Source organism: Canis lupus, chromosome 18 (genome assembly GCF_003254725.2).
Source record: "Canis lupus dingo isolate Sandy chromosome 18, ASM325472v2, whole genome shotgun sequence".
NCBI classification, from domain to species: domain Eukaryota; kingdom Metazoa; phylum Chordata; class Mammalia; order Carnivora; family Canidae; genus Canis; species Canis lupus.
This window is the reverse complement of record NC_064260.1, coordinates 14,769,270-14,786,375: the sequence shown is the minus strand read 5'-3', so window position 1 is coordinate 14,786,375 and position 17,106 is coordinate 14,769,270. Positions and strand designations below refer to the sequence as shown.

Below are 17,106 nucleotides of genomic sequence, written 5' to 3'. Positions count from 1 at the left end.
CCTCTTAATTCAGCCATGAGAGCACAGGTACACGAGGTCCAGCCATTTGGAACAGTGCCAGCTGACTCATCTCTTTGGTGATGCTTCTTCCCAACTGTGTGTTAGTAACAGAGCTTGAGCCAGGCCAGCTAATATCTGTGACTGATCTCCTAATTTGGAATTCTCTCTACTTTATAACAAGCATGGTTCATTCATACCCTCTACTGCCAACACTTCCAGAACTCCACTTGAATCCCAACGTCCATAGGCGGGATGTGGAATCGGAGCCCATCAGAAACTAGAAGAGAAGGCTAATGTGAAGCTCTCTGGGATTGAGTTTTCTTTCATTGGAATGGAAGGTATTAGGGGAAAAAAGTCTGAGCAATAGTATTTCAAATGGTTCCAAAGTCCAGATGAGTAGTAAGGGGCTGAGTAAACGTCTCTGATGCCCAGTGGGTGGGCTTCGTCTTGGCGGTAGGAAGGTGATAGGAGACTCTGTTGTTTTGGGTGAGAATTCTAAGGATGTCCAGCAACTAAAGGAGAATGAAGAAGGAGAACCTGGGAACTGACCTGGATGCCTCTTTTTTTTTTTTTTTTTAAGATTTTATTTATTTATTCATGATAGACACAGAGAGAGAGACAGAGACACAGGCAGAGGGAGAAGCAGGCTCCATGCAGGGAGCCTGATCTGGGACTCGATCCCGGGTCTCCAGGATCACGCCCTAGGCCGAAGACAGGCGCTTAAACCGCTGAGCCACCCAGGCTGCCCTGGATGCCTTTCTTAAAAAAAAAAAAAAAAAATTATTTATTTATTTGACAGATTGAGAGTGTGCACACCCAAGCAGGGGGAGTAGGAGAAGCAGACTCCCTGCTGAGCAGGGAGCCCAACATGGGGCTCAATCACAGGACCCCGGGATCATGACCTGAGCTGAAGGCAGACGCTTACCCGACTGGGCCACCCAGATGCCCCACTTTTTTTTAAGATTTAATTTTAAGTAATCTCTACACCTGTGTAGGGCTTGAACTCACAACCCTGAGATCAAGAGTCACATGTCCTCTGGCCAGCCAGGCCCCCTTGACCCAGATACTTTTATCTTTGGTGTCCCTTCTGCCCCCCGAAGGTTTTGGGCTTCCTCTCCAAGGTAACTTGCCTCTGGTCTGAGCTGAGAAGGTACTTCGGTTGGGAGTTTAAAGGAGACAGGGAAGCAAGCAGCTCAGAGATGGTGGGATGGGTCAAAGCCATCCCCAGAAGAAACAAGAATCAGAGATAGAGACAGAGAGAGAGAGAGAGAAAAGCAAAAAGCCTTCCTGTGTGCCCTTGCCAACCTCATTCCCCAGGATAAATGTCAGCCATCCATCCACTGGAATATTTAGTCTCCTTTCTTCGCCACTGTTGGCAAGAGCCCTCAGATCCTAAATTGATGAACAAAGAGGAGGAAATGATGGCAAGATGGTGCCACACGATTTGGAAAACCAATCCCAGAGACTCCACCTTTTCTCAGCAGAAAGGAAGGTGCTGAGAGCCCCGGCCGCTGCTTCACCTGCATACAGATCCTTGGCTGCGTCTACACTCGGGGGCATCTGGAAGCCATCGTGTCACAACTGCCTCCCACGTTCTCCCATCGTCCCCTTTCTCACTGTCCCCACTTCCCCTACCATCACCCCTGGCCTGTCCGGCATCCCAACCTTGGGCAGTGGACCCTGAACAACAGGTTGAATTTTTTCCACTGGAAAGAAGCCCAAGAATTCTGACCCCCTGCCTCTGCGGTGTGGGCCTCTCCCCGGCATGGGATCACAGCCACCCAACCTCCTCCACGTGCTGGTGGGCGCTGGAGCGAATTTATTACTCCGTGTGCTCTGGTGACAAGCAAGCCTGGCAGCTACCCCTGAGGTCGGCCGGAGCCTCTCGGTCTGGCCCTCCCGTCTGCGGGGCCGCACGCCCGTGCCTCCCGGACTCTCCCAATTAGTCGCATGTGTCACCTCACCAGCGGCCCTTCTTTGCGGAGCAGTGTTTGAAAGGGAAGGATGAGTGCTCACTCTGGCCCTGTTGCTTTCATCATGCCTGTTCTGTTCATGGGGATGAACTCTCTCAGGGAGCCCAGGGCTGCAGCTCGTTCCCCCGCTGGGTCTAACATCCTGGGAGTAGTTAGCTCCTTGTTATCTCCGTTCCTCTGTGTCTGGTCCCGGGCAGGGGATCCCACAGCTGAGGACAGTCCTCCCTCGTCCTCCTAGCTCGGTGCGGCAGAGGCCTACCTGGCTTCTTTCGTGCTGCTTTGGCTGCCACGGCTTCTTCCTGGGGGCCTGTCCGAACTTATCATTTTGGGCCAAGGAGGGTGCTCTGGCTTTGAGAACAATGGCTCTCCTGGCACCAGGTGGATCCCCCTCCCTGCCCAGTGATGTCTGCAAAAGAGCAGAGGTCGAGCATCTCCCCGGCGCCGTTTCGAGGGCCACCCATGTCTCCCAGGACCAGCTGCTCTCCTGCCGTCTCCACTTTCCTGGGGATCATGATTTATTCTTTCATCAACAGATAAGCCTTAAAAGAATGGTTCAGAAAATCTTTAGGCCTGCAGAAATCGTTGCCAGCCCTGCTCCACTTACCAGCGCAGGGTAAAGATGGATTTGACAGGCAAGAGCCTGAAGACATATGGTAGCTGTGCTGTGGGTTATGTGTCTGATGAGAGTTCTCAGCTGTCTGATTTCTCCCCACCGATTCTTTCGACAAAGGCTCCTGTGCCTGTGCTGCTGGCCTCACAGAATTTTGAGGATCTCCGGCTTCCTGGCAGATCCTTGAAAGGGCCACCTCACCCAGCCTCCTGCCTTCTAAGCAGTGACAGCATTGAAGTCATCCCAAATAAAAGGGGATGCACTCTATTTTAAAGGATGCATTTAAAAAATAATAATAATAAAGGATGCATTTTGGCGGATGGAGGGAGAGGGCGGGGGTGGGTGGCGCTCTCAGGACATTATTTACATCACATTTAAATTCTTTAAGTCCAGAGGATCTCTTGGTGGCTCAGCGGTTTAGTGCCTGCCTTTGGCCCAGGGTGTGATCCTGGAGTCCTGGGATCGAGTCCCGCGTCAGGCTCCCTGCATGGAGCCTGCTTCTCCCTCTGCCTGTGTCTCTCCCTCTCTTGCTCTCTCTGTCTGTGTCTCTCATGAATAAATAAAATCTAAATAAATAAATAAATAAATAATTTAAGTCGAGAAAGACTTGAGATGTTCTTGAAGGCTGAGAGTCAGGCAATCGCTAAGAATCAGCCTGAATAACAGAGCTACAACATCCTACCAAGGTACCACAGATAGAGGAGGTACGACATAAATCCCCATGAATGAATAAATGGTTGTTTTTTTGTTTTGTTTTGTTTTTTAATCTGGGAAAAGATTGGGGAAACTTTCAGAAAGCCAATTTGTAAACACCTTAAGCAAACAGAACACAGGGTAACCAGCCACAGAGCACAGTAAATAAAGAACCGGCCAGATTAATATTTTGTGGCTGAGCATCAGGGCTGGTGGTCAGAGGGAAAGCACTGTGTACGATCTCTCCTGGCCTTTGCACGGATTTGGATTCATTCCCATATAACCCACCCTCAGGAAACTGGGAAAATGTGGTCAGACCACACAACTACTGGGCGTGAGTGGCCCTGGCAGCAGAGGCAGAAAAGACTGGTTAGCAGCGTTTTGTGCCAGCCCCCAGCAGCCCCCAGCAGAGCTCACGGGGGCCCATTGCTGGCCGGGAAGGCTAAAGCATCTTCATCAGTGACTTGGATGATGGGCCAGCACCCTGTCCATCAACTGGGGGAAGAGGCGATTAGCCACTGAGAAGAATGATGTGGGACTTTCCCTGAAGCCAGTTAGGAGTGAGGGAGAGATGAACAAGCTGACTTTGATGAATTGTAAAAGTGGCCAGAGGCCAGTCAAATAAAATCAGGGAGGACAAGTAGAACTGAATCTAAGGTCTGTGCCTTGTCACTATTCTACAGGGTGTTGCAAGATAGTTGAGGATAATGGTTAGGAAAACAGGCTTCAGGGGCGCCTGGGTGGCTCCTGGTTAAGCACCTGCCTTCGGCTCAGGTCATGATCTCAGGGTCCTGGGATTGAGCCCCGTGTTGGGTGTCTGCTCAGCGGGGAGTCTGCTTCTCCCTCTGCCTCTCCCCCTGCTTGTGCTCTCTGTCTGTCTCTCCCAAATGAATAAATAAAAAAAAGTCTTAAAAAAGAAATCTAGACAAATCTGGATTTGAATCCCACTTTTTCTACTGCTGGTTGCATGATGGCGGGAAAGCCACGTGACTTCCCGATTGCGGGGTGTGCATGAGTCCGTAAGGACTTTTGTGAGGCTTCGAAGAACGGAGGCTGACCTGGCAGGTGGACGAGTGCTGTTTTCCGTTTCTTCTCGCCTCCTCCGAGGGACGGCCTCGTGCAGTGCAAAACCCACTCAGGCACGGGCTCTGGCCCTGCCTACCTTATCTCAGCACTTTGCCACTCTGGGCCTCAGTTTTCTTATCAGTAAAATGAAGATCATGATGGAGATTTGAAGTGATTATGAGATAATACGTATGAAATGCTTAGCATAATGCTCGGCACACGGTTGGCTTTTAATAAATGGGAGCTAAAACAACAAAGGGGAGAGAGGATCATGCTGTTCCCCTTTCCCTACCAATCCTGCTTCTTCTGGGGTAGACATCTGGGGTGCAACTCATCAGAAATTTATGTCCCCTTTGCCCTTCTGGTCCCGCAATGGAGGGAGGGGTACATGAGGTGGGTTGAGACAGGGGCAGCAGAGGGTGAGAGCTAGTGGCCTTCCAGACTCACACAGAATGGAGGACCACTTCTGGGGAGCTCAGTGGAGAGGAAAAGCTGAGCTAGGTAGGAAGTCTCCCTGCCTGATTCTCAATCCCTGGTTTCTATGCACTGGCCGAGCCTGGACCAGTGGCTAGAGCGCCCCCCTGGAGAACACATTCTGGAGGAAGCGTGAGCAGGAACTCCAGCCTCCCCTATGCAAACATGTTGTCCTGCAACCCCAAAGTACGTTAGGCAATGGGGGTCCTTCTGGCTCTACGATGTCTTCTGGAAGAATAACTGCTCCAGGCTGCCTGGAAGCAGGAAGCCCCAGCACCAGCCTCTGCTATTCTCTCTGGCACTTTCGTTACTCAGGGCTTCCTGAAGAAGGATGTGCAGAACGTGGTCTCCAAACCCCCTGGGAGACCAACAGGCACTAAATGACATTCCTGGGGGTGTGTGGTGGTGGTCATAATGCCCTAAGACTGTGGGAAAAATCAATAAGCTAGATGAGAGGAAGCTAAAGAAGGAAAAACAGAGTCCTGGCACAGTAGGGCAAGTCACGCTGGACAGGCTGTCTCTGGAGTGCACGTGGGACCAGCTTGCCTGCAGCGGTGTGGCCGTGGGCGGTGCGTCCAGGAGAGGTCTGACACAAACCCTAGGCCAAACCGGTGGCACCTAAAATAAATACTCGGCGAAACGCACATCAATGCATAAATGGCATCAGAGCCTTTGAGGGTAGGATGTAAGACGTCAGAAACCAGGAAGCAAGTGGCTTCTGGAAGGAGTGCCGGTGCAGAGTGGAACGGAGCCCCAAACGCCCGCCGGGCCCAGCACCGGCTCTGCTCGGGAGCAGCAAGAAGCAGCACTCCCCTCGGTGGCCGCCAGAGGTCACAGGCTCCCGCTGCTGGAGCTGCAGGCTGCCCAGCCTGCTCCTCGCCTTCCAGAACCAGCGCCGCCAAGACCTTTCACTGTGCCTCTCAAGCCCAGGAGCCAACACCGCCCCGGGGGAGAGAAGAGGCCTCCTCCCAGAGCATCCTCCGTCCCCCTGCCAGGGGAGGCCGCAGCCGAGCCCCGAGCTCAGGTCCTCAGCTTTCGCTTTCAGGAAGCTTGTTCTGAGCAGCCTGGGGACCAGGGATGGCGCAGCACCCCAGGTTACCCGTCGGTGTGGCGCGGTGGGCGGCCTCTGCTCCCCTCCGCTCCCCTCTGCTCCCCGCCTTCCTCCAGGGACAGAGAGCCCCGGGATGTCTTCCCTCGCAAGAGGCCGGGCAGCCAGGGTGTCACTCACTCTGCTGGTCCCTTCCCTCCCGGGCTGGCACCCCGCAGCCCCCACGGCCTCTATATCCAGAACACACTTTGTTTAAACCATCGAGACTTAGAGTCTTCACTTGGACCTACAGCCAGACTCAGGAAATTCTTTGTCCCAAATTAAATATGCTTTGTCTTTTTTTTTTTTTTTTTTTTTAAACTGCATTAACAACATCACCATCCATTTAGAGACCTGGGCTCTTCCTTGACATTCGGCCACTCTCGAGTCTCCCTGCCTCGTCCTCTTGGCTCTCGGAGCCTTGATGAAAATCCCCACCACCCGTCTTTCTGTCCCAGCCTCCTGGCTCTACTCTGGCTCCACTTGGACACCAGGCAAATCTGACCCTGCCAGCCTGCTGTTCGAAAGGCTTGGCAGGCTCCCTGCTGCCCAGGGTCCAGCCTCATGGCCTGGCCTCCACGGCTCCCCCACCTGGGGGTGGGGGGAACCTTCCCCACAGCCTCATGGTGCTCTCACTGCTCCTTGCACACTCAGCGCTCAGCCTGGCTCCAGGCTTTTCCGTGGGCTGGGCAGTTCCTTCTGCAGGTGTGCCCTCCTCCCTTGCCCGGGTGAACACTCTCCCGTCTGCCCAGGTCCGGAGGAAACGTCCTACTCTCACACTGCTGGCTGTTCCTTCCTGGGTGTCTGTGCCACATTTACCGTGTCAGATGGCCAGGCCTCAGTTCTATGTGTATGTGGCCTGACCAGAAAACGAGCTACCTGGGGACAAGGATGACCACGTCCACAAGTCGCTCTGGAGGGATCCCAGTGACATATGCATTATTTGGCACTTAGGAAGGGCTGAATAAATGCTCGATGAATGAATGAATGTTCCCAGGAAAGGTTAAGTCCCATATCATAATAAAAAAAAAAACCAGTGCTCCACCAGAACGAATGCTTTGGGTAAGGACCGGCCTGCAGCTCTCTCTCCCCGGTGCCAGGGCAATGACAAAGGTGAGGGTGGGGGGGCTTGTCAAACCTCCACCTGGCCCCCTCCTCCTCTCATTGTCCCTTGACACTCACACACTGAGCATCTGCCACACGCTGGCCAGTAAGCTATGTGCTTATATAGAAGATCGAAGGTTGTGCTGGACTCTCACCCTCAGTTTATAGGTAAGGAACCAGGGGCTTGGGAAGGTTGCCCCAGGGTGTTCATCCAGCAAAGAGAGGACAGCAATGGGGCCTGACCTCAGGCGGCTCTAAGGACGGCGCACTTGATCTCGGCACCGGCCGTGAGAAGTCCGGGGTGGGTTCCGGCTCCGCCGTGGCACAGCTGTAATCTCAGGCCATCCGCCTCCATCCGTGGGCCTGCTGCCTCCTCGTCCCCCAGCAGACGGGAGCCTCAAGGGGGGCTGGCGCTAGGGACGCCTCCAAAAGGTGCAACGTTGCAGTGTGAACGTGGAGGGCATCGGGGATACTAATCTCTGTGGCTCCTACTCCCTTTCTCTGTCGTGCCATTTTCCCTCCCCAGCTGTCTGAGCCTCTGGTCTCCTTCCCTAGATGCTGGTCCCTGCTTCTGAGCACTTCTGTGACCGGACAGGGTCAGCTGAGTCTACACCGTGGAGCTGTCCATTGTGCTTATCTCCATCACCTGGAAACCCAGCGAGCTCGCAGCACTTAAGAGGTTTCCGCTCCTCTGCCTCCCTGTCCTGGAAGGGACACTGCACGCCCCCATGCTTGCATCCTCGGCCTGTCCCTCCTGCTCTCACCAGCTGCCCCTTCCACTCCTCCGCCTACTTACTTCTCTCCACCTGCGTTTCCTCTCCCAACCCTCCACCCTACCCCCTCCTCTCTTGTTACCCAAACCTGCACCACTAGGGGTAAAACTGGCCTCAGAATGTCCCCCCTCTTCTCCTGCGGGAGGGGCGGGGTGTGTACATGGGCTCCAGGGAGGGGCTGCTGTCGAATGCCATACCGACAACTCTGCCTCGGTCAAGGGCGTACTGGGACATGGGCACAACCGCAGACGGGGGCTGTGGCACAGGGTGCGCCGATCCTTCCCCTCCTTGCCAGAGCACAAAGGGTTTTTCCTTTTTATCATCGAGGAACCACAGTTCTCCCTCCCTAGCTCTTATAATTGGGACAGGAACAAGAATTCCATGATGGGAATTGGCACTCTGGTTTCTCATCAAGAACTCAAAAGATAAGCTATTTATACCTGCCGTTTCCTTCAGCATCAGAAAAATCTCTATGAGGAGGGGGAAGGAGCAGTTCTATTTCACAGGCTACTTCATTCATTCACCCATCATTCATTCCTTCATTCATCAAGTGCCGGATGTCATGGGGCACCAAGGATGCCAAGGAGCTGAAGGTCCAGCTGGTGGCAGGAGAGGCTAAAGGTGTAAATAAATACAATATATGACGGTAGCTCTCACAGGAACATGTTGAGTGGTAGCGGGAGCTTAGAGGAAGAATCATCTCAGTCTGTATAAAAAGTCCGGGAAGGCTTCGTGGAGGGAGTGGCACTCCTGCAGAGCCTTGGGGCGTGTGTGGGGCGAGGAGGCTGCTCCTGATAAGAGAAACAGCGCGAGCCAGCACAGGGAGGCCTGTCTGAGGAGCTACAGGCAAGACCGGGGCCCCCGAAATAGGAAATAAAGGAGTTAAAATACCGGCGGCACAAGGGGGAAATGCCAGGTCACATATCCTCCTCCGAAGGGGTTAGACCTCTACTCTGTTGGGCCAACACCCGGGAGCCCTTGAAGAGCGCTGAGCAGGGAGGGGCGCACAGCTGCCAGGCGGTGTGGACGGCGCTGTGGACGGCGGTGTGGACCGCGGTGTGGGCAAGGCGGGAGGCAGAGGCCACTGCAAGAATCCGGTCAGAGGGCTGCGGCCACGCGGAGGGTCTGCAGCCCCGCCGATCTCTGCTATTTCGCAGCCTGGGCGGGAGAGACGGCCCGAGCCCCGGGAGCCACTGCTAACCACCGTGGCCTTGCCCCCACGTCACGCTAACGCCAGGCGAGACCCGATAAGCCGGCCTCGTTTCTCCCAAGGCGCCGGGCCAGGGCCTCTCCGTTGTCCCTCCCCGCGCCAGCCCGGCCCCCAGCGCTCCGGGAGGGGAGCGACGCTGTCCCCCACCTCGCTGTCGGGCACACACAGGAGGCCAGGGAGCCTGCTGAGTTTTTCTTTTGCTCTGGCTCATCTCCTGCATTTTTAATAGCTCAGCATATTTAGCATTCAGCACACACGTGTGGGTTGATAAGGCCCAAAGAGAAGGCAACAAGCCATGCAGGGAGGAAAGCCTCCTCCCCGCTCCCGCCCACATCGACGGGTTTGCAGGTCTGCATTCCCCGATGGCTCCCTTCCTGGACAGGGTAGCTGAAGTGACAGCAGATGGGAAAGTCAGGCTGGCTGACTCCGTCCCTGTGCGGGGCTAGTCCCCTGGCTGAGCAGGGGCTCAAGAGTAAAGGCTGGAATGTTCCTTTTAGCTCAAAAGAGCCAAACAGCCATAGCTCCCTGTCAACTTCCACCTGGGGACGGAATCACCTTGCCGCCCTCCCTGGGCCCTTAGGGGCCCCGTGGACACCTCTACGGCAAGATGACCAAGGTGACAGCAGGGGATTCTCTGGCCTCTGACCCCCTGCAGGTCAGGGAGCGGGGCCCTGGGAACTCGCGGGGGGTGCGGGGAGCTGGGAGTGCTGCCGGGCAGATCCCCAGGAGCACCCCCTCTCTGTTTCTCCCTTTCTTCTAATGCAGAGTTCTTTTTTAACCTCCCCAGCCACACAAGGGAGAAGACAACAAACCCGCAGGCAATTTAACCTTGTGTGAGATGCCAGAAGGTCAGCTTGAACTTAGGAGTGGTGATTTTTATTGCCCTACACGGGAATTTGAGCTACCTGGTAAAGGGTGCCCCTAACCTGCTGTCAAGTCTAAGGTAAAGGCCACGGTCCACCACCTGCACGCAAGCCTTATGCTTCCCTGACTTTTAGGGGCTGCTACAGAGCTCCTTTGGGGCAGGGGAGTCTCTGCTCTGTCGGCCAGGGTCCTGCAGGCCTGTTCCCACCTCCTACCCAGCAGCAGCCAGGTAGCCTGGGAGCAGAGCAAACGTTCCTTCTACCCTGGAATTTGTCAGCTCATGGGGGGAACATAACATCACAGAGATGCCAGGAACCACATTCAGGCACCTGTGAATCAACGAACCAAAGGGCCCCGCCCAGGGTCACCCGGCCTAGGGCTCCAGATCTATGCTGTGTGATATAGCTGCCACTAGCAGCTTTAAAAAGTGGTTGAGGGGGGTGCCTGGGTGGCTTTGGCTGGGGTCATGATCTCCAGGTCCTGGGACTGAGCCCGAATGGGGCTCCCTGCTCAGCTGGGAGTCTACTTCCCCCTCTGCCTTTGCTCCTCCTCACCATGTGTGGTTTTTTTTCCCTCTCTCTCTCAAATAAATAAATAAAATCTTAAAAAAAAAAAAGTGGCTGAGGAACTGGATTCAGTTATTGAAAATGCTTAAGTGTGTTTGGAACAACCTGGATATGCGAATTCATTTTATAACCTCCAGTTCTTTAATAAATCTAAATACAGATTAAGTATTTCTTTTTTTTTTTAAGATTTTATTTATTTATTCACAAGAGACACACAGAGAGAGGCAGAGACACAGGCAGAGGGAGAAGCAGGCTCCATGCAGGAAGCCCAATGTGGGACTCGATCCCAGGATCCCAGGATCAAGACCTGAGCCAAAGGCAGGTGCTTAACCACTGAGCCACCCAGGCATACCAGAATTAAGTATTTCTGATGAAAATTTAGTGTCCAAATGGACACATGCTGCAAGTATAAAACACAGGCTTTCAAAGAGGCTTGGTAGGAAAAAAAAAAAGAACATAAATGATTTCACTGATGATATGTTGAAATTACAAGATTGCAATACATTAGGTTAAATAAAATAACCTATTAAAAATGGTGTCTTTTCACTTTTTCCAACGTGGCTACTAGAAAACTTACAATTCCACGTGTGTCGCACATTATATTTCCATCCGAGAGTGACAGTCCAAACAATTGTAGATAAAAGGTTAACTGTCTCCAAGAATAGAAATCTTACAAACCCTTTCAATGGTCAGATCAATTTCATTCAATTCAACAAATATTTACTGACAAGGGGACCATGTTTGCTGAGTGTGAGGCCCTCCCGTGCAGGAGGCCCTGTGATTACTACCGAGCAGAAGGAATGACAGGAGGTCTAACCTGGGGCCGGCCATGAATAGAGTCACAGGAGAGGTAAAAATGAAGTGCTGTGGGAATTAAAAGGAGATGCCAGCATCTCAGTGGCCTGCGGGGAGGAAGTGGGTGAGGGATGAGGGGCAGGGTCCAAGAAGAAGGTGGCCGGTGGGGCAAGCAGGGAGGGCAGTGACGATTTGGACCAGAAAAGAAAGGCCAGGATGCTGTGGGAAGAACCTTGGCTTAGCAGTCCCTGCCGCCTCGGGCCCCTCTTCCCCTGGCCCCCGACTCTCCTCGGCCCTGCCCTTGGCCCCTGCCCATCTTGAGCTACGGAGCTTCCCTGGAGGCTCCATCTGTACCTACAGTCTCCACACCTGTGTCTACACTGCTGACTCTCAAAGATCCATTCCCAACTCATGCCTGTGTCCTGACCTCTGGCCCAAAACAACCAGTGCCACCTCCATGTGGGTGTTTCTCAGATACAGACCTACTTTTACTGCATTTCACACACGCTGTTTTTTTTTTTTTTTTACAAATTGAAGGTGTGTGGCAACCCTGCATTGAACAAGTCCATTGGTGCCATTTTTCCAACAGTACTTTTACTTTGTGTCTCTGTGTCACCTTTCGGTAATTTTTGCAATACGTCAAACGTTTTATTATTGTTATATTTGTTACCAGTGATCTTTGATGTTAGCATTGTAGTAGTTGTTTGGGGGCACCACACATCGCAGCCGCAGAAGACCACAAACGTAGCCGATAAACCGGCCAGAGGTTGTGTCTCTGTCCCTCTCCTTGGGCCTTTCCATTCCCCGAGACACAACAATACTGAAATCAGCCCAGTGAATAACCCCACAACAGCCTGTAAGTGTTCAAGGGGAAAAAAGGGTCACACGTCTCTCACTTTAAACCAAAAGGTCGAAATGATTAAGCGTGGCGAGGAAGGCATGTTGAAAGCCGAGATAGGCCAAAAGCTAGGCCTCTTGTACCAGTCGGCCAAATTGTGAATACAAAGGAAAAATTATTGGAGGAAATTAAAAGCGCGACTCCAGTGAACACACGAGTGATAAGAAAGCAAAACAGCCCTACTGCTGATATGGAGAACATTTTAGCGGTCTGGACAGAAGATCAAACCAGCCACAACACTCCCTGAAGCCGAAGCCTAGTCCAGAGCAAGGCCCCAACTGAACTCCCTTCAATTCTGTGAAGGCTCAGAGATGAGAGGAAGTCAGAGAAGCAAAGTTTGAAGCTAGCAGAGGTTGGTTCATGAGGCTTAAGGACAGAAGCCGTCTCCATAACATCAGAGTGTAAGGAGAAGCAGAAGGTGCTGACACAGAAGCTGCAGCAAGTTTTTCCAGAAGATTTAGCTAAGATCATGAATGAAGGTGGCTGCACTAAACAACAGGTTTTCATTGTAGGTGAAACAGCCTTCTATTGGAAGAAGATGCCATCTGGGACTCTTGGATCCAGAGAGAAGAAGTGAATGTCTGGTTTAAAGCTTCGGAGGACAGGCCAGCTCTCCTGATAGGCAGCCGGTGACTTTAGGTTATACCTAATCCCTTATTAATTCCAAAAGTCTGAGGGCCCTTAAGAATTACGCTAAATCTACTGGGCCTGGGCTCCCTGAATGAAACAACAAAGCACATCTGTTTACAGCATGGCTTGCTGAATATTTTTAGCCCGTTGTTGAGACCTACTGCTCAGAAAACAAGATTCCTTTCAAAATATGACTGCTCACTGACAATGAACCTGGTCACCCAGGAGCTCTGATGGAGATGTACGGTGCGACTCCTGTTGTTCTCATGCCTGCTAACACAGCGTCCCGCTCTGCAGCCCATGGATCTAGGAGCCATTTTGATCTCCAAGTCTTACTGTTGAAGAAATACATTTCACAAGTCCACAGCTGCCACGGATTATGACTCCCCTGAGGGGTCTGGGCAAAGTTAACTGAAAACCTTCTGGAAAGGATTCATCCTTCTAGATGCCATTAGGAGCGGTTTGGGGCACCTGGGTGGCTCAGTCGGTTGAGTGTCTGCCTCTGGCTCGGGTTGTGACCCCGGGGTCCTGGGATGGAGCCCCACATGGGGCTCTCTGCTTTCCTCCTCCCTCTGCTCCTCCCCCTGCTTGTGCTCTCTCTCTCTGTTAAATAAATAAACAAAACCTTTATAAAACAAACAAACAGGTGTTCAAGACTTCTGTGGAGGAAATGACTGCAGAAAAGGTAGCAACAGCCAGAGAACTAGGGTGAGAAGTGGCCAAATGTTGCATCTCATGATAGAACTTAAATGGATGAGGAGGCGCTCCTGATGGATGAACAAAGTGGTTTCCTGAAATGGAACCTACTTCTGGAGAAGATGCTGTGAAGCCTGTGGGAATGACAGCAAAAGATCGAGAACATGACAGAAACCTCGTGGACAAAGCAGTGGCCGGGGTTGAGAGGATGGACTCCAGTTTTGAAAAGTGTTGTAGCTACTGTGGGCAAAACGCTATCGAGCAGCCTCGCATGCTACAGAGAAATCCTTCTTGAAGGGAAGAGTCAACCAATGTGGCAAACTTCATTGTTGTCTAACTTTAAAGAATTGCCGCAGCCACCCCGACCTTCAGCACCCGCCACCCAGATCAGTCAGCAGCTGTCAACATCGAGGCAAGAGCCTCCACCAGCAAAAACATTATGACTTGCTGAAAGCTCAGATGATAGTTAGCACTTTTCATAGCAATAAGGTATTTTTAGGGGCACCTGGGTGGCTCAGTGGTTGAGTGTCTGCCTTCGGCTCAGGTTGTGACCCCGGGGTCCCGGGATCGAGTTCCACATTGGGCTCCCTGCATGAAGCCTGCTTCTCCCTCTGCCTGTGTCTCTGCCTCTCTCTTTGTGTCTCATGAATAAATAAATAAAATCTTAAAAAAATGCATTTTTAAATTAAGGTGTATACGCTGTTTTTTTAAAAGATGTAATGCTGGGCAGCCCAGGTGGCTCAGCAGTTTAGCGCCGCCTTCAGCCCAGGGCGTGATCCTGGAGACCCGGGATCGAGTCCCATGTCGGGTTCCCTACATGGGGCCTGCTTCTCCCTCTGCCTCTGTCTCTGCCTCTCTCTCTCTCTCTCTCTGAGTCTCTCATGAATGAATAAAATAGTAAAAAAAAAAAAAAAAAAAAAAAGATGTAATGCTGTTGCACATACAGACTTAACAGACTATAGAGTGCACACATGACTTTTATATGCACTGGGAAACCAAAAAATTCATGGGACTTGCTTTATTGTGATACTGGCTTTATTGCGGTGGTCCGGACTGCAGTCTGCAATATCCCTGGAAGCATCTACAGTTCCTTCTCCACTGACTTCTCAGCTGAATTCATCCTCTCCTTCCCATCCTAAACTCTGGCTTTTTCTATCCTCTTCCTGAGAAAGCGGCAGGACCGGTCATCCAGTTGTCCAGTTGCCTGGAACATCAGCAGGATCCGGGTCTTCTCTCATAGCACGAGCCCTGCGTGCAATGAACACTGAAGTCCTGTGGCATTTCCCCTACTAATATTTCTCCCACCCGGCCCCTTCTCCCCGCTAATATTTCTGCCCACGACTGCTACCTGCATACAGGATGTGGCCACACCTCACCTGGCTTATGCAAAAACACGCTGACTGTTCTTGCTGCTTTCCAGGTGGCATCTCAAGCCATCCTATACACTGCTGGCACGGTGCTCTACCATCACTCAAGGCTGCTCCTTTTTTTTTTAGGGGTGGGTGGGTGGGAGGGGCAGGGGGAAGGAGAATCTTAAGCAGGCTCCCCGCCCAGGGCCAAGCTTGACGTGGGGCTCGATCTCACCACCCTGAGATCATGACTTGAGCCGAAATCAAGAGACGGATGCTCAACTGACTGAGCCACCCAGGCACCCCTGACGCTGCTCCTTTAACAGCTCTGTGAAGTTTTCAGGATGAAGTCCAAGTCCCTGAACTTAGCACACAGAGTGGAACTTGATAATATGGCCCTGCCCACCTCCCCAGTTTCCTCTCCCACCTCTCCCCACATGCAAATACGCCTGTGCATTCTGTTCCCTTTCTTTGCCTGGGACTCTCTTCCCACTTTCTTAAAAAAAAAGTTAAAAAAAAAAAACTGTGGTAAAATATATATAACATAACATTTGCCATTCGAATCCAGCTTTCTTTCTCTAGATTATTCCTACTTATCCTTCAAACTCAGCTCAAGTGTGACCCCTTCTGAAAAACCTTTCCTGGGTCCTCAGACTGGGGTAGGTGCCCATCCCTTGAGCTACCAATATCTTAGCTCTTATCACATTGTAGTCTGCGTTAGCTCACATCTCTTCTTATTACAGACTCTCTAAGAGTCTGCGTCTTATTTAATCTTGCATCCCCAAGGCTGCAATGTACAGTTGCACGGGTTATGCACTGCACTAGGATGCCTTGCTGAGGAAGTGATGAAGACCATTAGCTGACCATGCACTCTGGGACAGGGCTGTATCCAGGCCTTTTTCTATCTTGCACAAAGATGCCACGGGGGACGTGAGGGGGCCTACATGTCCTCAGGCCTTGTTACAGAATTGGCAGATAGTATGACCATAGGTACTTATTAAGTGTTCAATTGAGTAAAGGCAGATGGATGGGTGTTCTAGGCAAAGGTACCAGAGGAAGACACAGTGGGGAAGCCGGGGTAATGGGATGGTACTGGAGGGTTGGATTAGGGGGTTGGGAGCCAGTTTGTAGAGGGTCTCTTACGTCGGGCTGAGGGCCTCTCAGTCCAGTAGGCAACGAGGAACCTTTGAGAATTCGGGGGATGACTGTGACTTAGAATCACAAACTAGTCAGGCTTGAGAATGAGGCCCAGAGAAGTGAAGTGACTTGTTCAAGCGCACACGGAAAGCTCGTGGCTGAGCCTGACTTGAGGCTGGCTCTTTCACAGTGCTCTCAGGGGAAGCGCCCCAGAGCCAAGGCGCAGCCCTCCGAGTCTCCAGGGGAAGCCTGCCCAGCCTTCCCGACACGGCCCTGGTGGTGGAGGGCAGGGGGCCCTCAGCCTGGCTGGTGGCAGGCAGAGAGGCAGAGGCGCCCTGTCCCTCTGCAGATCTGCCTCCTTGAAGGTGGGCAGATCACCTGTTGGCTTCCCGCTCTTCTCACAAGGCGAGTGCTCTAGTTTCTGGAGCCTCTTTTTTTTTTTTTTAAGATTTTATTTATTTATCTGACAGAGAGGAAATGAGAGCACAAGCAGGGGGAGGGTCAGAGGGAGAGGGAGAAGCAGACGCCCTGCTGAGCAGGGAGCCCAACGCAGGACTCGATCCCAGGACCCTGAGATCATGGCCTGAGCCCAAGGCAGCTGCTTAACCGACTGTGCCCCCCAGGCGCCCCCTGGAGCCTCTTTTTTCATAAGAAGGACTTGCCTCCTTGCAATCCTTTGGGCTGCTCTCCTCTGGGTCCTGGCTAACGTTTGCAGACTCTGCTAGAACAGAACCGCCCAGCTCTGGCTCACAGCATGAGCGTGTTGGAGTTGGTCTGAAAGCAGCGCGGGGCCGATCTAACCCAGGGGTCCCCTCAGGGCTGGGACCACGTCTATTGTCTGTCATCCGCTGTGCTCACGCTTTGATCTTCCAGGACCCTGATTCTCCTCTGGCTCATTCCTCACAAGCCCCTCTGGTTTCTCAGGACCTCATGTCTGGACCCTGAAGAAATGACTTTATCCTTCTCTGTTTTCAACTTCATCTCTCTAGTTCTGCAGAGAGATTGGACTTCTCAACCTTTAGCACCAGTTGAGGAGCTCAATCCTTTGGCGCCCATAACGATGATGATGATGATGATGGTAACATTATCACCATGTATTTATCGAATGTGCGCTCTGCTCCAGACATTGCTCTTGCTGCTTTTAATATATATTTTTTAAAGATTTATTTATTTATGATAGAC

The 17,106-nt window shown here is 52.2% G+C and overlaps 1 protein-coding gene across 14 annotated transcripts in view; it reads right to left on the bottom strand.

Moving 5' to 3' along the window:
- Nucleotides 1-17,106, bottom strand: part of ATXN7L1 (ataxin 7 like 1) — a 243,104-nt gene that overhangs the window by 35,725 nt on the left and 190,273 nt on the right. The gene's annotated exons all lie outside the window — the stretch shown is intronic.